The sequence below is a fragment of the Pseudopipra pipra genome, chromosome Z (genome assembly GCF_036250125.1).
Source record: "Pseudopipra pipra isolate bDixPip1 chromosome Z, bDixPip1.hap1, whole genome shotgun sequence".
NCBI classification, from domain to species: domain Eukaryota; kingdom Metazoa; phylum Chordata; class Aves; order Passeriformes; family Pipridae; genus Pseudopipra; species Pseudopipra pipra.
In genome coordinates, this window is record NC_087581.1 from 61,139,942 (window position 1) to 61,152,200 (window position 12,259).

At 41.4% G+C, this 12,259-nt stretch overlaps 1 protein-coding gene across 3 annotated transcripts in view; it reads right to left on the reverse strand.

The window, feature by feature from the left end:
- Positions 1-12,259, reverse strand: part of KIAA1958 (KIAA1958 ortholog) — a 73,025-nt gene that overhangs the window by 25,201 nt on the left and 35,565 nt on the right. The window lies entirely within an intron of this gene.

The window sequence follows — 12,259 nt, forward strand, 5'->3', positions numbered from 1 at the left end:
TCAATGGCATCAAAACACAATATTCAGATGCTACCACTGTGATAGGTGTTACTGACAGTTGATTTTCTGGCTGATCATAAAATAAGCATAAAAAGGAAAAGCCTTTAAGTATAAGTGATGTGTGTTCTTAAGGACTGTTTTCTTGGCATAAGGAAAATATCTGTTTGTACAAGGATGCAGCTTACAAGCACACAGGTGGAACTGTCACTCAATGTGATAAACTTTCATGGTTTTAGAAAAGTAACAGCAAATGCAAAGAAGGAAAAATCCAGTTATTCTACTTAAAAAAGCAAGTTCTTTTTTGTTCTGTTTTGTTGCAAAACCCAAACATTTTGGTGTCCTGTTAACAGTGCCATAGTAACACTCACCAGGTGTTTCCCACCCAAGATACACACCACAAAGCAGTATGAGACCAGGTTAAGTTCCCATTGCCTCTCCGTCATTCAGGCCAACCTTATGTCAGGCCGTGTAGCACACCCATGGCTTTCCACCAGGGCTCAGACACTTGCTCCTCATCTTCCCTTCGAGCCTCTTAACAGAGGAGGAGGCAGCAGAGAAAGGAAAGTAGCCCATTCTCCCTCCCTAGCCCACCTGCAGTGTTTCATGTGGTGCAGAAACATTGGTGCATGCTGGACAGCTTCTCCTCCCACCCATCTACATACTGACTCTCAGAAAGCTCACCCCATCACCTCCATACCACACCTGCAGAGAGAGGCATGGAGAGTGACTTGCCCTAGGACTTCCCAGCAGAACAGAAACAGGTCCTGTGTCTTCACTGCAAAGTGTCTGCCACACCCAGAGCACTTAGGGAAACCTGCTGAGCGGGGTCCTCAAATCCTCAAATCAAAGCACAGAAAAGTAAGCATGTGCAGATGAGGCCTTTGGGGGCTTCTGCAGACATGAAAAAATGCTGCCACAGAGCACAGAGCTTGATCTGTGCTCAAGGGGGAAAAGAAAGGCCACCAGCCTGATTCAGAAACTCGTTTTAATACTGATGTCAGCATCAAAAAGACCTCCTAGCATCCTGCAGTGAAGTCATGCTTTAGGCAATGTACAGAATAGGTCATTTTAATACAGCTAGATGCAGGCTGGAAACAAAGAGACAACCCTCTTTAAAGCTCCAAACCAAACATTTAATCTAGTATGTTGTTCACTGCACCCACCACCACTTATAGAACTGTGTAAGTAATCAGTGCTTTGACTGACAGCCCACATGTTAAGTACTATTTCAATATAAACACCACATATAATGGCTCAGTTTTATACATGTCATCAATCACTACTTCTTAGAGGATAGCCTGTCACAACACAGCAGTGACACCCAGTCAGTCATTTATGTTACAGCGTCTTTCCTTAATCTGCAAAGGAAATTGCCCTATCTGCAGCTAACAGCTACAAAACCCAGGCTGAATTAAAGATCTCCCCAAGTTACATGAGTGAAACAGTACCCCAGAAACATTGTATTCCTGCAGTGCTGTGGTGTGGTGTGTGTTACTCCACAAGGCAGGTGGAAAATGCTAAAAAATAATGGGGTCAGCTTCTCATGCAGCTACATCAGGAGAGTTCTACCTCTACTTTGGCTCTGAATCCAGGTTGCAATGGTAGCAGTGGATTATTCTCTTCCTATGAGACCACTCAAGTATTGGTGATGTGTCATAGCATGGCACAAATGCAGGGAGTTTCCAGCGTAACAGTTCCCAGACATTTGCTTTGTCTCACTTCGCTGCATCTTGCTGAATAGAGACCAAAAGTTCTTTTGTAATTTTTTTTAATGTGCTGTGGACCTGGTGGAAACTACTGAAAACACTGGTGAGGATCTACATTAGTTCCTTGACTACTGCAAACATAAACCTGTGGACCTCCACTGCTCACCATCAACTGTATCATCAACTCTTCAGTTTGCATGGGTTCCAAAACTGCGTAAAAGCATAAAAAACAAGTCACAAAGCCCTCCTCAATGCAAGGGAACACCTCTGTATCAGAAAGACCTGAGCTGCAAATTGATAGGAGACAGGAGAATGGGGAGGTGTTATATATGCTTGCTCCTTTCTTATAAATCTTCTGTAGGTGTCTGTTGCTAGGCTTTAGGAATACTCTCAGCTAGTAAGATGGTCAGAACCAACCAACCAAAAATAATTGTTATCATTGATCTACCAAGACACGCTATTCTTAATTTCTTTTCCTTGTCATAGTGCACCCTTTGGAGCTGGTAGTGCTGTTACCTGTTTTACAGACTACAGCAGAAACATGAAAAAATAAATTGACTTGGAGATGCATTTCCTGAGGTCCTGCCTCCTCAGCTGCATCACTGCACAAAGGACCTGGTTGGAGCTTTTGTGTTTCCTATCTGATTCCACATCAGAGTATCATTTCCAAGAAAACCAGAATGTGGCAGAAAAAGCCAGTATAACCCACCCTACTGTGGGATCCAGGGTAAACTTCCAACTTTGAATTTCAAAATGTGCCAAGTATTTAAGATGTTCCAGTTTAAACGAAGACAAAGAGATAGTGACCTGGAGAGATTAAACAGACAACCCAGTGGGAGCCAAGTGTTCCAGGATAGCTCATAACCATCAGATGGTCTCTCCTACAGAGAAACAGCTGTTTTCTGATCTTTTCATAATCTGATCTTAATGCAGCCAAGACTTAATATTATCAGCAGTTATCAAACTCAGGGTTGTTTTATTCAGCTCGCACACATACATACACTTGGATTCCCTGAAAAGGACATATCTGTAATTATATATGGTGGGGGAAAGGCTCTTGCTTTCATGACAGACAGATGCAGATTATTAATGTTCAGAGAAGATTTGTAAGAATAGTGGGAGTCACAAACCTGAGTTATTACTGCAAACAGTCTTAAACTCTGTGGGTTGTAAGCACTGAGATTTCACAGACATACATTAAAAGTAAGGTGGGTTTTTTGGTGGTAATCACATCTCTAGCCAAAGTCTTCTCTACCAAATTTGTGTCCAGACTAGAAAAATGCTTCTGCAGCAGGCCTGCCTCCACCAAAATGCTTTCATTCAAGTGAAAAAGCCTAGTTAATCACACACAAAGCACTACATATCTCCATATCACTACACATACTTAGCTGGAGCTAAGTACTCCCCAGACTTTGCAGGTTGGCTGTTGCCCCTGTTCTGCAATTATTGGAAAGTGGCAATAGCCAGCCTCTGGGACATGGCCATATGCAGCCCACTAAAAAAGTTCAAGTAAACCACAGCCTGCTCCTACCTTTCTTTACTCCTGTCTCCTCCTGTTTCAAGAGACTGTCAGCAGGCAAACGACTCTCGAGTCTACAGTCACAGTGAGCAGAGGTCACGCTGTTGTGCAAGGGAGGTTTGGTCAAGTCACAGAGGGGAAAAGCTGTGTGACCCTCTGACAAACATGCCCTCCTGGAAGCAGTGCTACTGCTTCCCTGTCAGAACCAGCTGAATGCCACCGTCATACCATGGCATCCTTGAGTATCAGTACTCTTTCTTGCATGCAAAACCTAGAAAGCCAACAGCTGTTTATCACCATATCACAGGAATAACCCAGTGAAGGCCATTCTCCTGCCTTACTGCCAAAAGTGAGAGTGAGGGTAAGAGTAGAAGGTCTCCCCAGAAGAAGTGCCTCTAAGCATTTGTAGAAACATCATGAGACTGAGAGACAAGGAGAACTAAACATTTGGAGAATGACATTTCTGGCACTTCTACTGTCTGGTACAGACTAACTTCCTTGGGGCAACTCCTGCACACATGCAGCAGTCACAGGCTTAAGTCACAAATATGCATGTTTTAATGTTATTATTTCAAACCCAACAATAACCAATTCACTAGGAAGTCCTAAGGCCAAATAAAGCACTTCCTGTGCCATAATAATTTTAAGCTTAAGCTTGGTGAGTCAGAGTCAAAAGAGGGGGGAAAACTCTGTGACTGGATGGACACTTTCATTAGTTTTTGACATCTAACAGCTTCAAAGCTCTGAAGGATAACAGGATCTAACCTTGTCAAATGCAGATTACTGAAGTAGAAGAAAGTGTTTCTGCATTTTTCTTGAATTGCTGCCCTACCTATCTGATGTTGTTACTAAATTCTTTAAACTGTTTAATGGTTAAATTTCCCTGTTTCCACTACATTAAATCAAGCTCTGTGTAGTTTAACATTTTCAGAAAAGGCTTTCACCAGCATGTAAAATCTGTAGTATGAGAAAAAATTATTTATTAATATCCACTTGGGAAAATTTTATGGGTTTTGACAAAAAAAATTACACTTCTATTCAGCTGACCTCCTCCAAAAAAATTATCAGCAAAGTGTTTTATTACTCTAAAATTAAAAAGCTTTAGATCTATCAGAGAAAAAAAGACACAGATTGCAAGCAAATGAGCACAGGAATATTCATTCATCGGTCTCCATGAAGTTGAGTCACTAGAACAAAGTTTAGTCACCTGTATATTTTTTTGCAAGATATACAATGGTCTGACAAGTGGATGCTCTCTCAGATACTAGCGCTGGTTTCCAGTTTGCATTCACTTTCACTACGTTCTTCCTACAACAGCTTGAAAAGATATGAGATGCAATTTGGCTGCTGGCAAAGCCAACACTAAAATACACATTTAATGGGACTACTGCATGATCTTCACATGTCAGGAAATTTGTAGCTATGACAAGCAAATAAGAATTTATCTCCTCCTATGAAGACTGATTGGATCACCCTTTTTAGGCAGTGGATACTGGAAATCACCAATGAACAGTGCAAAACAGCAGCACTCTTGGGACTTCGATTTCTACAAGGCTTCCTTCCTTCTCCACCTGACTGTACACGAGCCATTGCAGCACAAAGATTCTAAAAATGCATTTTCTAAATAAAAAAATGTTTTCATTTGTTCAAAGTATGATTTCCACTTCATCTAGTTGTCTGGTTTTGGTTTCATCAGGGACAGTGAAAAAGAGAAGTGCTGAATGCCATCTTTACCTCGCATTTGACTTCTTCCACTGAACACTTACAGTGGCATCTCTGGGGCATGAGGCCACGCAATTTCCTATCTCCTTTCAAAGCTGCTCTGAGATGCACTACCATAAATTGCTGCAATGCAAAATGGGATTTATTTCTTCTGTGCCTCAACCGTGGGATATTTACACAGATTCCATCTCCATTTGTCAGGAACAAATATACCAATTCCAGCTCTCCCAGGCTTGCCCAGTGCTGCAGCATTGCACAGCAGGACACTACAGCTGCTCCCTGGGGCACACTATGGAGAACAACAGAAACAAAAGGTATTTTGCAGGAGTACAGAAGAAATTCATATATCTGGTACTTAGGTGATACACAGGCATAATATACTCAGCTCACAGCTGGACTGGAGTCTGTCATTTTAGCTGCCCTGTTTCAGGTCAGCCACCTGGATTATAACCTAGCCTGCAACCACCTTCAGGTCTACCTGCCCTGCCTCATCCCTCTCTTATGTCCATAGCTATTACCTTTACAGGAGGGTTATAAAAACAAATTATTTGGACCTTTATATAATTGACATTCAGAGACTCAACTCTTCATAGAGGTGGAGGATATAAAAGTTGCACTTAGAGTTTTCAATACTGCAAACCCAAAAATATTAGAAAACTTTAAAAAAATGTAAAACCCCCCGTGCTTCAAAATAACTGCCTAAACTTTCTTCAAAAATTTTTACTTCTAAAACATAATTGCTTTTTTTCAGAGCTCAGGTTAAATAAATCAGATAGTTTGGTGAAATTGAAGTGCTGCTGGAGCTCATAAGTGGCAAAACATTACCTAGAATGTGAAGGTAATGTCAGCTTTATATGGAGCATGCACCTTTGCATTCAGCCATATAATGTTCTAATAATTTCCATACAATTCATGGCTAACACCATTAGAAAACTCAAAGTACTGGTTTCAGTTTAAGACTAAAGAAAAGAGAATTTTTTTGCCAATTATTTTCTTCAGGTTACATATTTAACTCTAGAAAATAAAATTCTTTTTTTACCCAGGACTTTTTGGCAATATAAAGAAATGTTGCCCTTTCATAGTATGTTAGTTACTTTCATGCTCTGTGGCAGAAGGAATTCAAGGAATGATTGTGATTGCCTAACCTACCCTCTGAACTAGAAGCTGGATGATGCATGGCAGAAGTGATGCACTTGTTTTCCAAAATGACTTGGCTTGGCACCACTCCAGAAAGTGTTGTATACACATCCTCAGCAGAGTATCAGTTTTTCTTCCAAATAAGTTTCCAATCCAAAAAGCATATTAAAAGTGCATTCTGGACTAGAGTCCTTGTATCTAAGTATATGCTTCTGTAGTAGTGTAGCAATTAACTGGACTAAGTCATTATATGTTTTGAAGGTGGAAGAGGGGCACAACTGAACAACATTCATGTGCATACAATGACTTGATTCATAAGCTGCTAAGAGAAAATAACAAGAAGAAAAACAAAAATGCGGAGAGAAAAAAACCCCGTAAAGATCTGAGACACACCTCCTTTGTTGAACTAAGCTTATAATTTAAAAATTATCCAGATTTTCATGGCAAATCCCCATGTCTTACATAACCAAGCTAAGTGCTTAAATTTTCAGAAAGGTGTTCACCTTTACTCATTCAGAGAAACCCAGTTTTGCAGATGTGTATACAGATCTCAGAAGCACTGATTGCTCAGCTAACAGTTTAACTTGTGGGCTGGTTTGCACAAAATAACAAGTATAAATTTATATGGCATTTTGGAAAATTTGGCACAGTGGAATTTTGTGCCTCTCTGCAAGCCCTGTGGAAGAAGAATGAGAAACTGGGCCCAAGCATGCATCCCCTTACAGTTTAGTCTTCTCTAAAGAGAACGTAAATGTAGCACATGTAAAACATTCCACCCCACATCACCAGAGGCTTAGCATGTTCTCAGCTACAGCCTACCACCAGTTTTAATGTCATTGCATGTAAGAAATAACTTTAATAAGCGTATTTGAGAAAGCAATGCAAGAGATCTTGAAGGGATGAGCCAGGGCTATGACGTTTGCTGGCTTTTGATTCACTTTAGACAGCAGCTGAGCAGCAGAGCTGGGAAATAGGGAGGGAAATAAAGATGTGGGGGAGAGAAGAGAAAATAAGAACAAAGGATGTGAAAAAAACATAACACTGAAGAGAGAGATTAAAACCAGATGAAGATCCTCATCATCTGAAATTTAATTTATATCAGTGTTTCAAATAAGGCAGTCTAACTGGGGCAGCAAGCAGAGAAACAAAGAAAAGGAGAATGTAATAAATATTTTATTACATTAATCATAATAAGCTGCACTTTAAGTCTTGGCCAAAGAGTATCCTTAAATCAAGCTGAGAATATGAGCAGACTCAAGAGCATGAGGACCACATGACTGTAATTAACATAATAAATCATACTGTGAACTTTCTACACAAGCTGACAGTACTTGGTTGATATATTGCTTATTAGGGATTGCAGACATTTTTTTCTCTATTTTATTAAAGTGTCATTGGTAGTGAATCAAAAGCTACCCTTCTCTGTTCTGGCTGAGCTATCTATTGCAGGTGTAAGAGCATCTGTGGACAGCTCCTGCCATTTACTTCCGGGAACAGATAGCAGCACACAAATCCCAAAGAACTGCATTTCAGTATATTTTCTCTCATCCCCATCTTTAATTTAGCAAAGTACTCCTACTGACTTGTTACTGACCTTGCAGTTTTATTTCTGAAATTCTCTGTTGGTGATTTCGCCCAGCCAGACCTTTCCTTTCACTCCATAATCTCCAGTCAGAGTGAAGCGGCTATGAAGGTCACAAACTCTATGAAGAGCTGTCATGGGTTAAGATTGGCCCCCCCTGAGAGTTCGGGGGGGGGGGGCTCAGAGGTGACTGGGTGCCAGAGCAGTGTTCCCTGGAGAGACAATCACCATCCATGTTGTTCGCTTCTGCTCAAAATCATACATCACAGCACCCGAAGCTGTTGGCAGTTCTGCTGTTGGCGTCTGCTGCGTGTGGGTGGAGAAGGCCAGGGGGTGGCTGGGCTCCTTCTTTCCCCCTCCGGGGGGGAAGGGGAGCCCTGCGCCCCCAACTCTGCCTAGGCCAGAGTTAGAGGCAGCATTTGGAGTGTGTGCTGTGAAGGAAGAGATTCACAGCACCTGAGAGGTAAGGGAGGAGGCTAGGCCCTCTTCTCCCCCCCTGCAGCTGCGGGGACGCTTGGGACAGTGTATAGCTGGACCGAACTCTGCCTCTGGCCAAGGCTAGGGGGCTTTTTCCTCCCCCACTGCATTTAGGCTGGTGGGGGGTGGATTTTAAGTCTCAGCATTTAAGCCGAGCCAAGAGACAGGCCAGAGGAGGAGGCTTGACGCTTGGGAGAAGGATCCCAGGTGAAACTGGAGACAGACCAAGAGCTCGGGAGTTGCCCCGCCAAACCTGACTAGGGGCAGCCGAGAACTGACTCGGAGGACGCTTGATAAGCTGAACTACACTGCAGCAGCCTACAAACCGAGGTATGGGACTGAGAGGGAGAGATCATGCAACAGAAATGAAACAGACTGAGGAGAATAGACTCAAAGCTACTTTCTTGGACTTCGTGAGAAGAAAAACTGCAACAAACAGCTGAAGGTTGGTTACGGAGTGTTCAGGGGCCCAGAACATTCCCACGAGAGAGACTGCGTTACCCAGCAGCCTGAAAAGGCTTCTCCTGGACTAAAGTTAAAGGGAGGGGCTTAAAAGGACTGATAGAAATGTTATATATATATATGTGTATATATATATATATAGTTACCTTTAGTTTGTATAGTATTTATTTGTGTAAATAAATGTATATACTTCCCCCTTCCCCTACAGAAGCCTCTGGCCTGAAAGTTTCTCTCCAGTGTTAGGAAAAATTGTGGGAAGGGGTGGGGGGAAGCCTGGAAATTGGATTTTGGATTTCTAATGTGGCTCAAACTACCACAAGAGCTCACAATTTACAACCTTGTGCTAAACTGATTTCCATGCACACTTTTAAAACATCTATTTCCTTTGCCTTCACTGGGTCAGAAAGCAGTATTGAGGACCAGTTCTTTACACAGTTCTCCAGAGAGGATGAAGTTCAACACTTCATGTGAAACAGCTTCTAAGGCGGACTTTTAGCCTGCTTTTCTGTTTAGAGCCTGTGCTGAGAGTACTCTCCTAATCACACTCCAGAAAAAAAAATGATGACTTTGAACTTTACTTTAACCTTTGCAAACACAACTCTCATCATATTAGAAAGGGATGGAAGTTCAAAGATGCAAAGGTCTTACAAGGTTGGGGGAGACTCAACAAGCTGGGAATACATCCCAGCTTGCAGAAAGACCACAGACCTCAGGCATTAGATACTCTGCTAGGCAGCTGCTCATACACTCTGGCAGACCAAAGTGCACACACATGATTAGCCATGGCACGTCCAAGCATTTGCCAGGACAAGGAGTCCCAAGAGGTGCAGGAACAGCTGGAAATTCTACACAGAGAGGAGACAAACCTATAAGAAAAGCATATTTATCAGGAACCAGACTGTTGTTCATGGCACAACTGATTTATTTCTGTCCTTGAATAAATGTTTAAAATTAATTTATCATAGTTTCATTGAGTAAATATTTAGCCACATTTTGCAGCTCTACTTGAATAAAGCCTCCTTAAATAAAATGAGGAGTTTCAAATGTTTTCTAGCTACTCAGAGAGCATATACATATTACAATACCTCTCTGCTGCTAAGAATATTGTTATTATTTCTCTTCTGTATTTACACGGTCAAAGTCTTCCTGTCAGGATTGTACTGTTATTCCATAAAAATGTTCCTCTATACAGGACATGAACAATCAGTTCCCCTGCTACTGAATGAGTTCATACCAAAACTGACACAAACAAATTAATGTAAGAGGTGACATGGGGTATAGTTTAATGGATAAGTTGTGGATGTATGTTATATGTATATATGGCTATCTTATTATGCGCTAGCATAATAAACAGTCTGATGCATTTAACAATTGTGTAAGTGAATGGTAAATGGGACAAGTTATTTGCCCAAGTTTTCTGAGGTCTGTGTCAACTCACAGGACAGGAAGGAGAGGCAAAAAGCCACTTCTTTATACAGACTGAAAAAATAAAATGGAAATCTGTGAGCAAAAAGCAAAATGTATATCAGCATGCAGGCATGAATGCTGTGCTGGAATGCCACGAACAGTCTTCATGTTTGTTAATCTGTTTTCTTGGATTTATAGTCAGTAAGAGAAATCAGGTTCCAAACAAGTGGCAGTGCTCCATTTGCCAAGAGTAAAGGATAGAAAAAAACAAACAAACCATAACCTGGCACACCAACATGACTCAAGGATAGAGCCATCACAATCAGAAGAGTGCTCTAAATTGTGGACAAAATGAAATTACTTCCATACAAAAACATCAGTGCTTCTGTGGCTCATTCATACTGCTATCCTTGACCAGTCACTGTAGTAAAGCAGAGATTAGGTAGATACCCAGTTAAGAGAGAGGTGAGTGTAAACAGAAAACTGAACCAAGATATTCAAGGATCAGAGATGAACAGTCTTATTTTTCACAGGCTTGATCTTTGGGTATAGGCTTCCTGCTTAAAATAATTCAGTAATACAGCACATTGAGCTTTTTGTGACCTTGAGTAGAACAGTTCAGAGAAAATGTTTTCCTTCTCTGAACAAAACAGCCAGCCAGCTTTCTTCTTTCATTTCCCCCTGGAAGTGTAAAGCAGTAAGCAATTAATTAAATATTATTAATCAATTGTTTTATGATTTCAAGTGATGTTTTCATCATGAAGACCTAGTTAATGAAAAGCTACAACAGACCACAGTGTCACTGACAGCCATCGTGAGTTTGATCAAAAGGAACACATCCAGTTACTGTCATTAGTTGCCTGACACCAACCCCCACCTGGCTACAACCTCCTTTCAGGTAGTTGAAGACAGCGATAAAGTCTCACCTCAGCCTCCTATTCCCCAGGCTAAACAACCCCAGCTCCCTCAGCCACTCCTCATAGGACTTATGCTCTAAATCATTCACCAGGTCTGTTGCCCTCTGTTGCTTCAGCACCTCAAGGTCTTCCTTGGAGTGAGGGACCCAAAAATGAACAGGGAATTCGAGCTGTGGCCTCACCAGTGCCAAGTACAGGGGAATGATTACTTCCTTAGGCTTATTTACTGAAGTACCAACCTTCTATAAAGTGGAAAATCACTCTCAGAAAGTACTCTGACCTAAACCATCAAGTCCCTTTCCCTTTCTGTTTCAGCAGCCCCATGTGAAGTACAAAAGAAAAGTGCAGAAAAATACTTAAAATATTCCACCTAAGAGCTCTACACAAATATCAGACAACTCCCAGATGTATTGCATTTTATAATGGTCATGTTCAGACAGAGACTTATATGAACACCTGGAACCAACACAGATGTCCACACTGAGAGCAGAGCAAGAGTCAAACCATGTTACATGCCAATCATGAAAGGCTGCAATCCCCTTCCTGTGACAAGAGCACAGGAACAGAACTAGATCTTTGCTCAAGTCACCAGGCTAAGCTGATTATCAGCTGATTATCTGACATTCTAACACACCAGTTAGAGAAAATAAAAGAATGGAGAGGATGTCAGAGCGGAGACATCAGAGCCAGCAAAGCTAAGTACTGCCCTCACCACAGGCCAGGATCCACCACGGCACACATTCAAATGCTGATACCGTTCAATAACCACGATGGCAGGACAGTGAGTGGCACTGTGATGGTACCACAGAATATCATTTGCTACATCTCTGACAAAAGCAACAACCCTAGTCAATTTATTTAGATGATTTTTCACTTTGCATCTCACTACTCTTTGTCTTCTGCACAGTTTGTACATATGGATTTGATATCTTTTATTTTTTTTTCATGGAGCTCTTTGCTCTTTTATTTCTAGTGCTGGACTAATGTTGGACCAGAGATACTTTGCTGCACTCTCTTGTTAATACAAAGCACATCTTCACCCTCAGTTTTCAGGTGAAAAGGAAGTATTCTTCCTAAATTCTTCAGCAATTCTGTTTGCAAAGTAAGTCCTGCCTCTCTGAGAATCAAAATTTATTTCATATAAAACAAGATCTGCCCTTCTCTGAGCCATAGTCTTCCTCCATATCCTTCTGCAATAACACCAAATCTTTTCCATTCCTGGTTTTAGACATCAAAATGTCACTAATTTCTCTAAGCTGCATGTACTGCAACCTAAAGCATGATGTTTCTTACTCATCTTCAATCTCCACTGATGTGATTTACCTTGCCT